This window comes from Sturnira hondurensis, unplaced genomic scaffold (assembly GCF_014824575.4).
Source record: "Sturnira hondurensis isolate 20B ecotype Veracruz unplaced genomic scaffold, ASM1482457v3 Scaffold0003090, whole genome shotgun sequence".
Taxonomy (NCBI): Eukaryota; Metazoa; Chordata; class Mammalia; order Chiroptera; family Phyllostomidae; genus Sturnira; species Sturnira hondurensis.
The window spans coordinates 3,259,102-3,278,062 of NW_028075721.1; the positions used below are offsets into that span (position 1 = coordinate 3,259,102).

Below are 18,961 nucleotides of genomic sequence, written 5' to 3' on the forward strand. Positions count from 1 at the left end.
CCAGAATTTCTGTTTGATTGCCGTGGGGTGTAGTGTGTGGAGCGGTTTTGGGGAGCAGCAAATATTTTTCAAAATGGGAATCTACAGATAGTAAAAGGAATGTCTCGGCTGCAGGACTGTAGACTGCACGCCTCTTCCTAGATTCCGCGATTCGACCCCCCTCTCGCCCCTGCAGTCGGGCTGGTGAGTCAGTTCCCACCCATGTGCACTGAGGCTCCACGCTGAATGGAGAGGCCTGGAGGGACATGTAGCGAGACATCGCTAGTGACTGCGTTCCAGTCTTGGGTTACGGGAATATTTCTTCCCTTTTCCAAATGTCCTTTAATGACATTGATAAGAAAGGAAAGCTGCTTTTCTTTAAAAAAACCATAATAATGCTACTTTTTATTTTTACTTTATTTATTTTCTTTTTGCACCAGGTGATGGGCAGCAATCATTTTTCTCAGACTTTGGTCCCCAAACAGTGTCATCAGCTGCATGAAGATGCTACTTTTTAATATGCATACTGAACCTCTTGACCTGTATGAGCCAATTCTGTTAATTTCACCATTTTTATAATCACACGTGAGAAATGGAAACATTGACATTTATAAAGAGGACTAACAAAATATTTCCATTAAAATCATCACCATATATTCTAAATGCTGATAGAAATAACTTTCTAACCTAAAAATTCAAAAACCATATTTGTAAACCAGTATAAATCAAATAAACAGAAAGTCATTATGGAGGATATTGCCCGTGATATGAAAACCTAAGAGTCCAGTTAAATCCATCCCAACCTTTGTTTAATCATTCACTCAGTCAGCCTTATACACGGGCTGGGTCTCGGCGTTCGGGGAGCCAAGTACATAGTACCTGTCCTTAGCGAGCCCGTAGTTTAGGTTACGTTCCTGTCTGAATGAGCATAGCCTGGCATTAACAGATTCTAAATTACGAGTGAGTGGAGAAAAAGAAGAACAGTTCCGTATGTGTCAGAGCTGTATTTCACGTGCACGAAAGAAAGTAGATGAAAAAGTATTCTCTACTCAGTACAATGCACACACACCCAGTCGCACTGTCTTTGCCCGGCTCAGAGACCCAAGGTTGATTCCAGTGAAAAAAAGTAGTCGTTTATTTAAAACATTTGGTTTTGAAAGACACAGTTGACTCTCCTGCATCGTGCTTTGTCCCTCCAATGTCTTCTTAGAGGAAATCCGAACACAATGGGGGTGGACAGGGCTGCCATAGACACAGGAGAGGCCCCCAGCCGCAGTCTGTACAACAAAGGCACTTCCCGTGTTTGATGGAGTTGAATTGTCGGAGAACCGACCCCACGGCTGAGGAGATGATGTCACCGTGGTCCCTTAGGGACCCGGATGGAAGAAGACTTATGGCAGGCTATCAGTTCTGTGTGCTATCACTCAAGAACTTTTATAAAAAAATAGTGGGCAGTGTGGGTGGGTGGGCAGTGCTGCAGAACAAAGAAAAAATAACATCAGCCTGAAAATGATTATATATATAAGTTGGGTGTAGAGTGTTTGCTAAAATACAGGACGTTGGGACCCTGAGTGCTGTTTGGAAGCCATTTACAAAATAACAGCATCACAGGCTGATAGGAACACATGGAGCTGAGTGAAACAGAGCAGGCTGCTGAGGGTTCTGACACTCAACCACAGCAGGTGAGCGGCTGACTGCCCACAGCTGAGACTGAAGTGATCGGAGAGTCAAATCGAAGCTGAATGAAATAAACTTGAAAACATGGCCCCCAAATGGGCCCCTCCTTCCCTCTCTTCCTCCCTTCCTTTGTTTTCCTTTTCCTAACCGCCTGCCTTCCTTCCTTCCTTCCTTCCTTCCTTCTTTCCTCCCCTCCTCCCCCCCCACATTTATTGAGCACCCAGTATATGTCAGAGGAATACAAAGAAAAAAGATGAGAAAAGAGAAAGAGAGAATGGATATAATACACATAAATTTTACATATCTGAAGATTAAAAGAGAGCAATTAAAAGAAACAATCATCAAGGGTATAATTACATACAGTTTTCTAAAGCTGAAAAGAATCTAAATATGGAGACCAAAAATCCCCACTGTATTATAGGAAGGGATAATGAAGAAAACCCAGATTTGCACCTAGAAGAGCATAATAAATGCCAGAAAATGGAACAACTTGTATAGTGTTTTCAGGGGAAAGTGACTGACAGATGTTATAACCAGCCAAATGGTTGTTCACAGGGAAAGGCAGCAAATAATGAACCGTCCCCCGCCAAGGCTTAAAACATACACAAACACAAAACAAAAATACATGTTGAAAACTCAAAATATGTTACCCATAGACTCTGATTTGAGGGGGAAAACCTTGAGAGTGATCTGTAAACAACTGAGAATTGACTTGAAATTAGGGATCAAGAATGAGAAACCAAGGTATTCAAAGAGTGATTGTGAGAAAACAATGTAAAGTTGAAAACGGGATATCCTTCCAATGCGAATGCAAATTCCAGTATCATTCTCAGATGGTTCTCAATTATACAGTACTAGTCTAATAGACAATGGATTTTGAAAGGGGACGTGAAAAACCTGAATACGCTGAGTTGCTCCTCTTGCAAGGGGGTGCGCATCGACACTGTATCTTGCAGATCAGATGAAAAGCAATTCACGTACGTAAAAGTACATCAAAGCAAAATTTTAAAAATTGGCTTCTGTGAAAAAACAAGCAAAGCCAAAATGTAGACCAAAGAATAACAACAACAAAAATAGGAGAGGAAATGGTAAAGCAGTGTAAAAAGCCGCTACAAAATGAGATAGCCGAGTCAGTCAGTAATCACATTAACTAACTTCCGTCTTTCAGGCCCTGGGTGGCAAGAGAGCCGTCTGTACTCTCCGTGCATGTCATTGCCTCACTGAATTCTGCTGTACAGAGTAGGGAACTGAGGCTGAGATGTTTTAACTACACAGACTTAGCATTCAGTGACTGGTCATATGGGAGTCATAATGCTGACTCGGCTCCCGCATGCCTCATGGCTTTGCAGACGGCCCACAACCTTGTCTAAACCTGCCTTGGATGGGAGGGATGCTCTCACATCTGTGATGTGCGTTCCTCCAGTGTTCTGCAGTTTTATCCACCCGCTACCGATAGGACCTTGTCGCAGCTTCACTGTCAGGCTGCAAGTGAAGGTGGAGAAGATGACAGTCAGACAAAACATAGACGAAGTCCTTGACTGGCAATGTCGTCGTTGTCAACACTGAGATTTTACCTAGAGGTGAAATCTTACCTCTCTCATTTCACCTATGTTCTCAGAGTGTGGAATTGGCTCCCAGGCCTGGAGGAGAGACCTTCAACCTGTGTGCCCCCAGAATTTTTAAAATGTGCAATACCTGACTCTTTAGTTGGGGCATTGACCTCTTTTCCCTTAGATTGTCCAAAAAAAATGACAACAAATGCAACAATAGCTGCCTGGCATGAATGAATCTAAAGTATACTTATTTTTTTTCTGTCAGATTGGCAAAAAAAATACATTCTTGGCATGCTGCAAAATTTTATACGTGCCATGAGCTATAAGAGGTTGAACTTGCTGGGGCATGCTTGCTTAACCAAGGCTCCCCAACCTGGGGCCAGGAGGGAGAGGAAACAAAGGGCTGGCCATTCGCAGCTCTGCCTCCCATGGGTCACCACCAGAGAAGGGTGCTGGAGCTGCCAAGAAAAGGTTCCTGTTGGCATTTTTTTAGATCATTTAATAAGATTCTGTATAATTGACAAGATTTTCCAACAATTGAGAAGGCCAAACTTCTCGTGGTGTGTCCAACAGTGAATTTTCAGCAGTGCTACATAGCACTAAAAGACAAAGACAGTGAGTATTTTGGTTAAAAATATTATCAAGGAAATGCAAAAACGAAGAAAGCAGGGCTGATGGTATTGGTTTCCAGCAAACTTTATTCCAGGCCACATAATATTAAAAGAGACAAAGGGTGTCATTTTGCAGTCCCCAGTACAGACACAGTGGTCATGAAAAGTTATTTGCCAAATAGCATAGTGTCAATACGCAAGCTGAAAAATGTTAGGAATAAAATTGGAAATTTACACAAGCATGTTTGTTTGGGGACACAGCACACACCTCTCTTACTCTTGGCAGAAAACAGATAAGTACACAGACAAATTTAAATAAAATCATGAATAAAATGATATATTAAAATAAATAGGTTTTTAAAGGTTCTGCGGAAGATTTTAACATTTTTTTAATTCTAAGCCACAAGGATAAGCATAATAAATTTCTTAAAGGAAATATTTTATTGGATATAAGTTCAGCTCCCCAAATTTAATGTCAGATAAATACAAATTAAGAATAAAAGTAAGAACACATCATGAAAATTAAAATTTCTAATTTTGAAGAATAATGGGATCTCAGTCACTCATTATTTAGAAATAAAACTAAGGTGAAAATATTTATCTTAAAAGCCTGCTGTACTGCCAAAGCTTTACTCTAAGGTAAATTTATAATTCATAATGGTAAATCAATTCCTTATTAACTAAGAGGTTGTAAAGTAAACTAATCAGTCTCTTTAAGATGTTAGACTTAGCACTCAAAACTAGCCTAGGGGAACTAGGTAGATGCAAATCATGGAGGTAAGAACAGAAATAAATTGAAATAAAAATCATTAGAAAATAGACAAAAAAATAAATTTATTTATTTTTAATAAATAATTTTTTTCTTTTCTTTCAATTATTCCAGAAAATGGTGTTCTGGCTTTCAATCTGTCTCCATCTTACTCCCCCTTCCTGCCTCCCCCATCTGCCAAAAGGAAATAAAATACATCAATTAGATTAACTTCTGATAATCTCATTAAAGAAAAAAAAACTAAGAATCACCATTCACCCTTAAGGAAAATAGGGACTGGATAATTTCAAATGTGGAGGTTTAAAAGTAAGAAAATACAATTACAAGGTACAACTCTAGGTTAATCCTTTGATAAAACTGGTTATTTAGGGAGGAAATAAGAGTAACTGAAATTGGCTCAAAGAATTTAAAAAAATCCACTAATTAATTGTGCAGAGAAGTAGCTAGAGAAAAGAAGAGTGCGCGTTGAACGTGAGAGGCTCGTTGAATGTGAGAGGCGCGTTGAACGTGAGAGGCGCGTTGAACGTGAGAGGCGCGTTGTACGTGAGAGGAGGTGTCATCCCTGGGTCTCCTCCCACGGCCAGAGATCTGAGTGCCTGTGGTTCACAGATCCCGCCGCGGCATAGGCAGAGCGTGAATACACCTGCATCTGAGTTATTCATACCACAGGCGATACATGTATTCAAAATACGTAAATGTATACTTGTAAGTCATTAATACCACAGACCATGTATATATGTATAGACATATATTAGTAAAATGTTTGATGGTCCAACAAGATGAATAGCATGACAGTGTACATTTAAAAAGGGTGGGGCCACATGTTGCTGAGTTTACGGAGTAAATTGAGAAGCACTTTCTCAAAAGAACCAGACAGCTCGACGAACCTGAATCTCTCAAGTCCTCTTGCCCCACCTCCTTTTCTCTTTCCCAATGTGTATTTCTACACACACACACACACACACACACACACACCACAGACACACACACTGTATTTGACCATGTATAATGTTCACCTTTTTGCCCAGATTTTTGAGGGGAAAATAAGGGTGCGCATTATATATATGGGTAGTACTTATTTCACCTTTATGTAAATGTTTTTAATTCTTTTATTTGTGCCTGTGCATTAAAAGTGTAACTGTAGAAAGTACTAATGGTATCTGTATGCAAAGTAATGCCTTGGAAAGTGGTAATAGGGTTTGTTTCTAAATGTAAGTAAATAATTGAATTTAAAAATTTAAATGAAAGAATTTTTTTGCTGAAAAATTTGGGCCAGAAACATGGGCGCATATTATACACAGCAAAACACAGTATGTTTTCTAATCTTCTATGCACTAGAAAAACAACCAAGCAATCTTATTAGAAGTATGGGAAAAATAATTGCCAATAGACATTGCATTTTTAAAATAGTGCTACATGAGGCTGTGTAGAAAATTCTTTGGGTCCATCAAAAGACACATGATCATTCATTTTACTCCTTAGTTTTCTTTCCTGGCTTTTCTACCATGGCAGTTGTCCCCCTGACCTGTGGTTTTACTTACCATGGTGTCGGTTACCTGTGGTCCACTGCTGTCCAAGAATGGGAAATGGGAAATTCCAGAAACAATTCCTAAGTTTTGAACTGTGCGCCGTTGTGATTGGCTGCTGGGATCTCCTGCCGTTCCGCGCGGGGTGTGAATCATCCCTTTGGCGCATCCATGGGATGCGGGTGTTCCTCTCCCGTTAGTCACTCAGTAGCCTTCCTGGTCCTCAGATCAACTGTCCAGTATTGTGGTGCTCGGGTTCCAGTAACTCTTGTTTTACTTAATCATGGCCCCAAAGCCCAAGAACAGCGGTGCTGGCTGTTCAGATATGCCGAAGAAAAGCAAAAGTATACATGTATGTAGGAAAAGACATAGAATACATAGGGTTTGCTACTCTCTGGTTTTGGGCATCCACTGGGAGACTTGGGAACCCATGGATAAGGGGAAACTACTGTGTTCATTCTCAGTCTACATGCTAGATTGATACAGTTATTTAGGTGTTTCTGTATGTAGTCATCTCAATGAGCATTGATTGACACACATTTGCACACAGCCTTGGAGGTATCTGTAGAATGCCAATGTGCTAAGTTCCTTGGGGTTCTTATGGAATACTTCCCAAGGATGGGGTGACAGACCTAGTAACTATGGTCTCAGTTGTAGGAATAGCTGGAAGGACAAGCAGTGAGGATTCCCATAGGATGTTTCTCTAAGATTCTTGGGAGTTGGGGTGACCCCTACCACTCCTGGCCCTATTTGTTCTTGAATTCCAGGGAAAAGTGGGCATGGACCTTCTTCCAGGCTTCCCTTCCTAAAGCCAAAAGCAGCTTCAGGGGTGCCGATGGCAAGATCTCTCTCTTCAGTTGTTTCTGCGCCTTGAAATTGAGTTTATCTGGTCACAGTGCAAGGAGAGGTGGGGCGGTTGCTGCCTGGAAGTGTCTGTCACCACAGGGGAACCACTGCCTCCAGCCAGGTTGCTTAACTCTGTGTACATGGGGGCTTCCCAACTTCACGCTTCAGTCGTTTTGCTCTCTAAAACTGCACAAACAGGCTGCAAATCTGCTTGCTGGGCCATCAGTCAACTTGCCCTCTGACGACTGAAGGACTGGGAGATTCCTCTGTGGCCATTTTTTTGTAGTTTCCATGGAGATATGGAAGGGTTCTAAGATTTAAACAAAATCAGCTGAACAGTTGGATTGCAGGAGAGGCTGAATTTGTTGTGAGAGCCACGTACTCTAGCTTTTTTTTTTTTAAAAAAGCATTCCTTTATAAAAGAAATATTTTATTTATTTTTAGATGGTGTCAGGGAAGGGAGGGAGAAAGAGAGGGAGGAGACAGCATGCTCCAAAAAACTCTGCAGGTGGGGAGTCGGGGGCTCCCGTGCCTTGACCCCCCTCTCTCGAGTTGCCTGCAGGGCCTTGCCCTGGCCAGGTGCAAAGAGAAGGCAGAGGCAAGTGAGTCCCTTCATGCAGTCCAAACAGGTCAGCCCTCCAGGACAAAGGCAGGAAGGAGGAGGGCGAGGGTGGACTTGAGGGTGCACAGCTCAAAAGTGGAGGTGTGTAGACGTCTGTAGAAGTCCCACCTGCCAGCGTCATCACACCTATCCATCCCAGGGACCATCAGTATGAAAGGCAAGAGGTGAGAACTGAGTTCCGCTGGACCGAAGAGGAGGAACAAGAGTTAGTCTCAACACTGTGCTGCCTCCGGTGGGAGAAGAAAGCCACCGATTGCCAGCAGAAAGCTGTCCCCAGATGCACACCTTCCCGTGGACTAACAGATGGTCCGGACTCAGGAATGCGCAGAAGCACCTTTTGCAGAACCATCGATAGCACATACCCCTGACTGGACTTAAAGAGTCACGGCGACGTCTGAAACCCCAACGGGTTGTGGCGCACACACCAGCACATGCAGGGCTCTCCTCCATCATCTGGGTTTGGTGGAGACTGTTTCTGAGTGGATGCGATCTGTCTTTCTCATGTCTGGGAAGAGTGGTTATTAACTAGGGGAAACTGTCTCCAACAGTAGGTCAGTTAATTACTGCATTTTAAAGCAGCTTCTTGAAAAACAGCAATTAATTTCACTGCATTGCTGGGTGTTTCTTCTCTAAACCCTATCCATTTGAAATCACTGTTATTATGGGCAGATATGGGGACTTGATTATTTTTGAGAGCTTTGCAGGAGATCATGTTCCGTTTTCTTTTTTGTAATGAATGCAAGGATAGAATTAGGTTTTAATTATTGCCGGCACCTTTTCACTATTGGAAATAGACTTGAAAAGACAGCAAATGGGAAGAATCCACACTGAAAGGGGCTATGATAACTACTCAGAAAGACTATTTATCCAAACACGTGAAGTGAAAATATTCCCTGATAAAAAAAGAAAATTACACTCCAAACACAGCATAGGGTATTTCTGTTCACTTCTTAATATTCTTTGCACTTTCCTGGGCTAACGGGTTAGGACTTCCGTGAGCTCTTTCACTGAGTAAGAGTAATCAGAGGGACTGTTTTCCCCCATTCCTGAACCTTTTTTCTCAGCTTCAGCTGCATTATCTTTCACCAGGTTGGACCCTGCTGCCTTTCTAGTTGGTGTCCCAAGAAGCTATCGAGAACCAGACTGGCCTTTGTTCCAAGGGCAGTGAGCAATGATTTTTCTTTGCCGTATATCACCTGGCTGTAGGAACTGGCCCACTCTGGGTTCAGAGACTAAACATGAGTTGGGCATTGCACGCTGACCTTGCCAGACTCCCTGAGAGTGTCTGATTTCGAGCAGTTCTCATAGATACAGACCAAGGTTTCTCAACCTCAGCACTTCTCACATTTGGGTCTGGGTAATTCTTTACTGCGAGGGGCTGTCCTGGGCATCTGGTGGCCTGTCCACCCACTGGAGGCCACTAGTACTCCTTTCCCCTCAGTTGTGGCAATCAGTGATGTCTCTAGACATTGGTGACTGTCCCCTGGGGGCCCAAGTCATCCCAAATTGAGAATCACTGGTATAAACACATCTAGTTATGATTATAGAGATTGATAGACTATAGATAAGTATACATGGAGACACACACATGTATACATAATTTATTAACATGGAGGTTGTAGTGTTTGGAAAGACTTTGGATATTAGAGTTTCCCAGAGAAACCAAACCAATAGGGAGATATACATTGAGAGAAAGAGAGATTGATTACAGATACTGATCACATGATCACAGAGGCCGAGAAGTCCCATACCTGACACCTGCAAGCTGGGAAAATGGGGAAGCCAGCAGTGTGACTCGGTCTGAAGGCCTGAGAGCCGGGATCACTGGTGTCTGAGGGTGGGAGAAGGGGCGTCCCAGCTCAAGCAGAAAGGGCCACTTCACCCCTTCACTGCCTTTTGGTTCCATTCAGGCCCTCCCTGAATTGGAGGGGCCCCCCCGTGTCTGGGAGCATGGTCTTCCTTACTCAGGCTCAAGTGCTCATCTCTCTCGGAAACCCTGCACAGACACACCCAGAGGTAATATTTTTCCTAGATATCTGAGTGTCCATTGGTCCAGTCAAGTTGACACATGAAATCAACTGTCACACTCCAGTGACACGTTTGCTGGCACACCTGGGTTTCAGTCCAGGCTTGTGCTTGCCACTGAGCGCAGTGTACAGTAGGTGCTCCCAGAAGGCTGTGTCCTCCGCACACGCAGAAGCCGTTAGTGCCAAGTGGGCAGACCGGTGGCTGTCCCAGAAACAGAAGTGGTTCCATTCATTGGCATGTTCCTGGCCTCTTTGCTCCGTGTCAGCTGGAGGAGATGGCTCCCCTCGTTTTGTGCCATGTGCTAGTGTGTCATTGCACATGAGAGTGCTTTTCTTCATGAAGCCAGCACGTAAGCAGTGTGCAAACGCACTCCCATCACACAACCCCCAGCACCACCAGGGACGGGACAGTGTGCCTGACCTTCACCCCCAAACGCTGCCCAGCTCCAGAGGCAACAGCTGGCGTTAGATCCGGGTGTGCTTCCTTCCAGACCTTTTCTCCATTTTCTGTCACTGTCATTGTGGAAGTGTAGACACGCCTGGGTTAGTCTCGTACATAACGACGTGTTGCATTGTCACCACATGTACTGCCGGAACACGCAGACTGGCCCATCTGCGTTAACTGCAGACCGTGTTGGGCGGTTCGTTGTCAGGGACCTGGGTTCTCTCTTCACGTTTCACACGTGGGGCTGTCACCACAGTGCTGTGGTGGACGGACTTACATTCACTGTGCATTTCTGTGCTGTGGATGCTCACAAGTGAGATTCTTGAGACAGAAAGTGTGCCCATTTTAAATGTTCATAAAAATGCCAGGTTGCCCTCCAAAGTGGCCAGGCCATTTTGAATTACCAGCATACAGGAACATCAAATCTATTTCTTTGCCAATATTATGAAAACAGCAGAAAACAAATATATTGTTTTAATTTGCATTCTACCAATTACTGTCAAGATGAGTATATTTTTTTATGATTGTTGGCCTTTCTTTCCCTTCTGAGACCGGCTTCTTCCTTTCATGTGCCTGTTTCGGTATGGGACTGTTTGTCTTCTTATTGACCTGTACGATTGGTTTTGTATGGGCTGCATGTTAATCCTTTGTCAACTGCACATGTTGTGCAAGAGGGGACTTTAAGAGGCTGCACAGGAAGCCTTTCAAAGGGCATCAGGTTAAAAAGCTGCTGTCTGAGATAATTAGTGAGATTTTCTAGCTGTGATGTGTCCCTGTCTCCTTGTCCCTGCTTCCGCCATGGAGAGCTGAATGCCCACTCCTAATTACACTTCCAATATTGTCAGCTGAAGCGTCCCCCCCCCGAACTTCTGTACCTTCTTTATTCTGAGCAGAAGCCATGGCCGATGCCTGCCCGTGACAAGGACCACAGTGCCCTTTGCAAGCCTCGCCTTCCTCCAAGTAGCATTCCCAGGTGTGCAGTACAAAACACTGTTTGTGGAATATTAATACTTGTTGTGAGCAAACAAGATCTGTGACATAAGCTTGCAAAACACTTGGCTGAACCCAATTAAACACTTCCTCTCACTGCAGGCCGTTTGTTCTCTCAGTCTTGTCTTTGCCACCATGCCTGGCGACCTTCTAAGAGCAGTCGAGTGAACGGCATTTCCCAAAATGCACTTGACATGACAAGACTTTCTCGCCAGCGCCTCTCTGAAGACTGCTGCACCTGGAAGATGCTTCGGGGCGTTTTCTGTGGTGTGTGCAGCAAGGATGCAGTTTGACGGCTGTCATATACTGTTCTCCGAATGGGTTTTTTTGTTTGTTTGATTTGGGGTTTTTTTTTGTGTGTGTGTGTGTTCAGGCTATACTCTGTGCCTTATTTCCTTTCTGCTCTGTGAGTATCTCCCCCATGCAAGGCATCGAATGCGATACAGGTTCCCTGATAGCAGCCGAATGACGGGTGCTCTCAGGACCAACGTGTGAAATCGGGCTGGGGCCCCCCAGGAGTGCGGTGTTTGCATGCATTTGAGGTGTGATGAGCCGTGTGACTCTGGAGAATGTCCTCAGCCTCTCTGGGTGGTAGTCAGCTCACTCTGCGGTGGGAGTGATAACAGCTGAGTAACTTGGAGGAAAATCGAATGAGGTAACGGATGCATCGGCACAGAGCGGGTGCTCAGATGTGTTGACACAATGATGGGTATTTCCGGTGTGAGCCTTGGCACAGTGTGAAGCGTCTGGGCCAACCAAAATCTCAAGTGTGCTCTGTTGCCCCAAACCCATCCATTTTTCAGAGATGACAGAGGTAGCACCTGACCCGAAAACACCTTTGGGGGAGAGATTATGCAGCTTGCGTCCTTTCTCGCAGTTCTTCCTGTGGGCAGCCCAGCGGTTTCCTGGCCCCGAGGTGGCGCCCCAGCCTGGCTTCGCCGTCCTAGCAGGAGCAGTGCCTTCCCAGAGCAGCCACTCACCACATTTGGCAGCTTTTTCAACACCTACGGTCCCCAGAGCATCCACTGAGATACCTGCTCCAGGGCCGCTCCCCCCACCCCCACTCAGAGCTTCCTAATTCCGGCCTTTTCTCTTAGTTTTCCCAGCCCCTAGCAGTGGCTGGTAGCTAATTCCTACAGTCAGTTGAGCTGTGATGTCCTAGGGTTCTCGTTTTACTATTTCAGGTACCTAGTTATCAACTTTATTCCTAGTTAGCAATCTTTCTATGAAGTTCCCTCTGCTCACACGACTAGGCTGGGTTCTGCCTTCTGACTGGCCCCTCCCTGATAAGGGAAAAAGTGAAGAATGGAAGGAAGGAAGGAAGGGATGGATTAGCAGGAAGGACGGGAGTCGTCCGTCCTCTACGTCCATGTCTTGTGTTCCTCCTGGAGCTCTCGGCTGCCAGCGGGGGGAGGACTTGGCTGACGTGTACCCTGCCTTCTGCTACATGTCCGCACACTCCGTGGGTGGTGCTCCCCCCGCCCTCCGCCCCCCACGAACATACAGTAACCCACTTACCATAGATCAGCTGGTTAGTCATGATATGTCTCTTGTTTTCGTGTGGGATTGGCAGCTCCAATCTGTTTTTCTTTAGGGTGATGCGAAGCCATCAGAAATTCATTAAAGTGCCCTGATGATGTTGATTGCTGTTATAACGATTATTATGTAATTGTATTAGGTTATAGGCATTAACATCGTCTCCTGTCTGGGGAACCGGTAAGGAGCCACACACACTTGCAGGAGAAACTGGGCCCATGAGCTCGGTGTTTGGGGCCCGCGTGCTGCATGAGCTCAGATGGAGACTGAGGGCTTTTCCAGTGTCAGACTCAAGAGTGTGTGCTTTGAAACTGGACACGGGGCTCTACTTGTACTCACTGTGGGGCGCTGGATGAGTCACTTAGCCTTCCTGCGCTCAGTGTCCCCAATACCCAGCTTGCTGTTGGGGTTCCCCAGTGGGGAATCCCAGTTGGGGACCCCTGGAGGCTTGTTCGGTAAGATCCCACAGCCCCAGGCCAGTCCCCACAGGTGCTGGGTCAGTGGGGTATGGGGTGGGCTCTGATGCTCACATTCCAACAAGCTCCCGGGGAGACCGGGGTGCCTGTGCGTGCCCTGAGGACCACACTCCACTGCACCCCGGGGTCATTGTGAGGCCTCAGTGCAGCTGCGCGTGTAGTGCACCGGCCTGGGGTTCAGTCGCATTTAACCCCCCTCCCTGCAGCGACGGGGAAGTGCTGGATTTTATCTCAAGACATTGGGTTTGAACTTTAGACCCAGCAAAAAAATAGCTGCCAGTGGTTCGGCAAGTTGCTTAACTTTTCTGGGTGTCACTTTTCTCCCCACCTGTGCGCAGGATTTGAAGGGATCTTTTCGAGAGTGTCACGTGAAACACTGTATGAGAAAAATGCTTTGTAAACCATAACGTGTCTTTCAAGTGTTACGTTTTCTAATTACGGGTTTATTTTCTTTTTGTGATGTGCCTCTAAATCCATATCCTTAAATCCTAAACAAGCAATGATTTTTTTTAAATGTTCATTTTTAAGGCGAATTGGAATTAAGTTAGCTTAGGGGACCACTTAGTCCGCCAGTGCTGGGAGAGGTGTGTATTGATGGACAGCCTGGTCTCTCAGGTTCAGGGCTTGAGGGCAGGACTGCGTGCCTTGCCTGAGTCCCTACAGCAGGCTGGAGCATATTGAGGTGTGGCCTTGTGACAATGCCCAGTGCTCCCTCTCCTGCCCCGGCAGACTGTCCGGTCTGGTCCATGTCCTGCCTTCCCCACGCTCCACTCTCCCTTCCCCATCCCTCCCTGCCTCAACTCTGCCTGCCACACCTTTCCGGCCGCCACCTCTGCTTTTCTCATGGGAAGAGCCCATGCTTCTGGAACGTGGCTTGGTTGGAGCATCGTCATGTACACCAAAAGGTCATGGGTTTGATCCCCGGTCACTATGTGTATGAGAGGCAACCGATCGATGTTTCTCTCTCACAGCACTCTCTCTCTTTCCTCCCTCTCCCTTCCTGTTTCTCCTTCCCTTCCTCTCTCTCTAAAATCAATAGAAATATCCTTGGAGAAGGATTTTAGAAAATTATATAGAGCTGATGATGGAGAATGCTGAACCGTTTCTGAGTCAGACAGACTTAAGCCAAAATCTGTGCCTCAAACATAAAAATTTCTGCCCTTGAAACATCCTAATGGCCTCGGACCCTCACTTTCTTCCTTACCGGAAACAGTGGTGCTGAGGTTCCTGTCTCAATTGACATGACAAATAAACAGGAACAAGGACTGGAAGAAATAGGTGTTGCTTAAGCACCTACTATGTGCCTGACCTTTTGGCTATGCTATCCCCTGTGGTCCTCACCCAGGGCTGTGCTGCTTGGTCATCACTGTCATCCTCCCACTGGAGCCAAGTGGCACGGAGACAGGGGCATTCGGCCCTTCCCATCACGAGGGGAGCCCCCACACCTAGAACATGGCAGATGGGCGGCCATGCCTCCTCCCTTTGGAAGGGCCCTGGTTCTACTGGAAACGAGCCTACCAGCCACCTGCCAGCACCCGCATGACCTGGAAATGGCAGAGCAGGAGCCCAACTCCAGCCCATCTGGTTCTGAAGCCCTGCCTGCCTCTTTTGTGTGAACGGCTCAGTTCTCATGTCAGTGGCAGGCTGGGTACCACTGTGATGCACTGGACCTGTGTGTTCGGGGGTGGCTCCTGTTTCCCATGGCTCTTCTCCTCCCCTGTCGCTCTCTTCCAGACTTCCCAGTCACTTCATTAAAATGCAGTTGTGTGATTCATCACCATCGTGTGTGGAAGCAGTTAGATAAAATAAAGGGGGAAACATGAGAATTTGCAAAGACAGGTAGTATCATAGTGGGCTTTCCTCCTCATCCAGGGGCTCAATGGATCCATGTCAGCCAGGTCCCCCTGACCGCCACAGTCCCCTGAGTGTGGGTTTCTTTCTCTCCAGTCTCCTAGGGTCCATGATCTTTACACTTTTCCCACAGCCATGAAAGCTAATGGCATCATTTTCATGCACAGACATGGGCCTGCCAGCTGACAGTGGTTAGTGATTCTCATTACAAATATAGCTTCCGATTCCCAAGCTGGAATTGTATAGCTTTTCTGTAGTGACACTGAACCAAAATATCAGAATGGCTCAAGCCTCTGAAGAAAGCAGCAGCTACAGGTTGCAGGACGCCTTTGAAGTGTCACTGCAGCGAGCCCTCTGGAATGCAGCTCGGGTCCCTGTCACCTCACGTCACCCAAGAGCTCAGGCTCGAAACTCCCAATGCCTTTGGCAGGAATTGAGCAGGGAGAAAGAGGGGAGGGGGGGGAAGAGAGACAGCGGGAGAGAGGTCTCTTTGAAAAGTCACTTCTGTGCAATTTTGATCATTGCCTCTATCTGAACTTGGAGACGCCTATTTGCGGTTTGGAATGGAAATGATAAAACGGATGTGAATGTCGTTGCAACCTGGAGGCCTGTTACCTGAAGGCGTTCTCCTCCTTGTTCCCTGGCCACCGCCACTGTGGCTCTTTCTGCAAGACACACTTCACTATTTACAGTACATTCCCAGTGATGACACCCCTTTGCTTCTTCCCTGCAGCCCCAGCTGGCCAAGTCTATCTCCTGTGGGCTCCCCCTCCCCCTGGACTTCTCTTTGTCACATGAAAAGCAGGTCTGGAGAAGTGGGAAATGTTCTGGCTTTGAACTTGGTCTGGATTTCCATCTTGGGAATATGACTTATAATTTAGGGCAAGACATTTAACTTCTCGAAGCCTTAATTATTTCACCAGTCACAGGGGCTTCATGGTATTTGCTTCGTGGGATTGTTTTGCAGGGCGAAGGAGATGATACCGGCCTCGGTGTAAAAGACGGATGTTCGTTCATTTCTGTCGCTTTCATCACACACGAGTTTGGGTGGCTCTCTTCCTTAGAAGGCGGGGCCGCCTGAGGAACCAGCTGGAGGAACGGCTCTCAGGCTGGGGCCAGGACTCCGACCTCTCAGTGGCGCTGACCTCGACGTGCCGGCTTCCTTTGGCAGGCAGGGTCTAGGTTAGGACGGCGGAAGATGGGGACCATGTAGAACAGCGGGCCCCGGACTTTTGGGCACCGGGGACCGGTTTTGTGGAAGACAATTTTGGCACAGGTGGTGGGAGTGGGGGACAGAAGGTGGAGTTCAGGCGGTGACAGGTGTTAATATGAGCAAAACTTCACTAGCCCGCCCGATGCTCACTCCTGCTGTGCAGCCTGGTCCCTAACAGGCCAGGGACCAATACTGACCCATGGCGCCAGGGTTGGGGAGCCCGGTATGGAGGGATCCTTTCCTCAGGGTTTAGCATTCTGTGGGGGCAGGCTGGGATGGAACAGAGGAACCCTTCTCTCCCAGATCCGTACGTAACTCTCAAGGAAGACTGGTTGGCATGTTCGGGTCCCATGTCCACCCACCTCGCGTCACGTGTGGGCCAGATGGAACGGATCAGGGACAGTCATCCAACAGAAATAGACTGCTGGCACCAGGAGAAGGCAGGGCTCCTTGGGGTGTCAAAACCAATACGTATGCACTGCAAGGCCAAGCAGTGCTTGGTAAAGGGATTCATTAATAAACAAGTCGAAGCGCGTCTTTGTGCGAAGAGCCCTGGTTTGGGCAAAGCGAGCACCGGCTTCCCCACACCTCGGTGAACTTGGGGGACGTTGCATGTTTCAACCTCGCCTGTGAGGGCCGGGCTTCCTGGGCTACAGAATTTTCTGGTTGGATTAGAATATCTCCAAGGCCTCTTCCAACTTGACATGTCTATTATCTCGTGCTGCTGCTGCTCATTAAGAAAGAATTGTAAGTTAATTGAAACAGTGCTCTTCCGGCAGGCTCTGGAGAAACCCATATAGACGTCTATAGGCTACTGGGAGGGGGTAACGGCAGGCTTTCCGTGGCTGAGGGGAAGAGTAATTCAGAGCATGAAATATAAGTAAGACGAGCTGCCCTAGTTAGGACTGTGGTGTGTTCTCTTCAGGGAAGACCATGGACGGGAACAGAAGCAGAAATTGACCACGGGCAGGTCGGCATGTCCAGTCTGGAGGGATGAGCTGGGACTGTGGGGTCAAGGATAGCACCAGGAAGACAGGTTTGTTAACATCCTTAGGATTAAATCCAATTTGGGGGTGATTCCTTAGGATTCCTCTGAAGCAGAGGCTCAGAAAAATGAAGAATTTGGCTTTCTGACCCAGACAGGTCAGAGAGCCCTGGGTTCTCCACACCTTGGGCCCTGTAGAAAAGCCTGAGCAATTCCTTCTGCATGCTGCCTTAGGTCAGGAGGAACGGGGCCGACCGTAACAGGGAGAGCAAGTGTCAGGTGACTCAAAGTTCAAAGCCAGGTAGAGAAGAATGAGCAGAGGGCCGGGCAGCCCACCCTCCTCAGCCATCTGGGGGGGCTGTTTTCTGAAGCCCAGAGCCCTGGGTTCTTACCTCTTCTTCCCACACCCCTTCATCTGCCCACCTTTCTCCCCATAGCGCACCTGACACAGGACTGGGAGAGCCACACCCTTTAAGGATTGGAGTGGAAATCAGTCCAGTAGGCCCAGACTGGAGCAGGAGGGCTGAAGGTCAAGGCCCAAGGGGTGGCCTTTACGGTCAGCCTTCATGACTGCTGGTCACTCCTCCACCCCACCTTTTTTCCTCTCCTAATCCCTGTCTGCCCCTCTGACACTTTTTTCTTTGATTCGTTTGTCCCCGTGATTCCATTTGCTCTTGAGTGTTTCTTTCTTTTACCAACTTTCTATTTGTTTCTCTTTCCATCTCTCCCACCCCCATTTTCCCTCTCTTGCCCTGTTTTTCTCTGCCTGGCCCTTCTCTCTGTGTATCTGATTGTCTGTTGGTCTGTCTGTCTCTCCCACTCCCCCCACCTCTCTGACTCTCACTGGCTCCTGCCCTCTCAGTTTTGTAGCTCGGCCGGTCCACAGAGCCTCCCACGCTTCCTAGCTCAGGCCTAGCCAAGTACTAGGATCTCTAAGTACTGGGCTGACCTCTGCTTGATGGCCTACGCCTGGACCCTGACAGACAAACGCCCCTCTGGTCCTGGCCCTTCTCCCCAACTCCCCTCTGAGGTCCTTTCAGTCTGGAAGGGTTGGAGAAGTGCCTTCTTCCCCCCAGATGGGGGCCTGGCTCTCTGGAGAGCTGATGAGGCTGCTGGGACAGGAAGCCGAGTCATGAGGGCTTAGCCCTGGCTCTGCCGGCCACCTGGGCCAGCATAGCTCCCTTCTGAACTGCAGGCCTCCCCTTCCAGAGGCTTCTCCCTGCCCTCACCCCAACCCCCATCTCACCATGTACGTGAGGGGCCCTGAGAGCCAGGTACCTGCACAGAGAGGCCTCAATAGATGCCAGTCCCTGTGTCCCCCGCCACTTTCCAGGGCGGCCTGTTAACATCTGGTCTTGTCCGTTTATTCGCTCCACATGCAATAAGCGTTTCTTGAGCACCTCCTCTGGGCCCGATATTGTGCTAGGTGCTGTCCTAACACCTTGTAGTGGGGAACGCACCAGGCATGGCCCCTGTTCTGTTCCCCGAGCAACGTCACACAGACAAAGGGAAACTGATGATCCCATGGAGGGTGCGGGCTCTGGGGGGAAGGACAGGCCACTGTGGGTCCTGGGGTGGGGCGGGGCCCTCGCCACATTGGGAGAGTTTGGGGGGGCTTGCCCTGAACAGAGGTTCTCTCAAGCTGAGGCGGAAGGATGTATTGTGTTTTCCTGGTGGAGAGGTGAGTGTGTGTGGCGGGGTTGGGGAGGCTGGAAATGACCTGGTCTAGAAGGAGCTGCCACTGTGAAGGCTTGGAGGTCGAGGAGATCACTTCTTTCCTCACCTGGTCCCTCAGGGAGACCATCATTTCATCCTTTAAGATTCAGCCCAGCCTAAACCTTCCTCCTCTGAGTTC

At 47.5% G+C, this 18,961-nt stretch overlaps 1 non-coding gene across 1 annotated transcript; it reads right to left on the reverse strand.

Moving 5' to 3' along the window:
* Positions 1 to 409: 409 nt before the first annotated feature.
* On the reverse strand, positions 410 to 480 carry LOC118983983 (small nucleolar RNA Z17). The gene has a single exon (XR_005065837.1). It is a non-coding gene; the product is annotated as a small nucleolar RNA Z17 (small nucleolar RNA).
* Between the last annotated feature and the right edge of the window lie 18,481 nt (positions 481 to 18,961).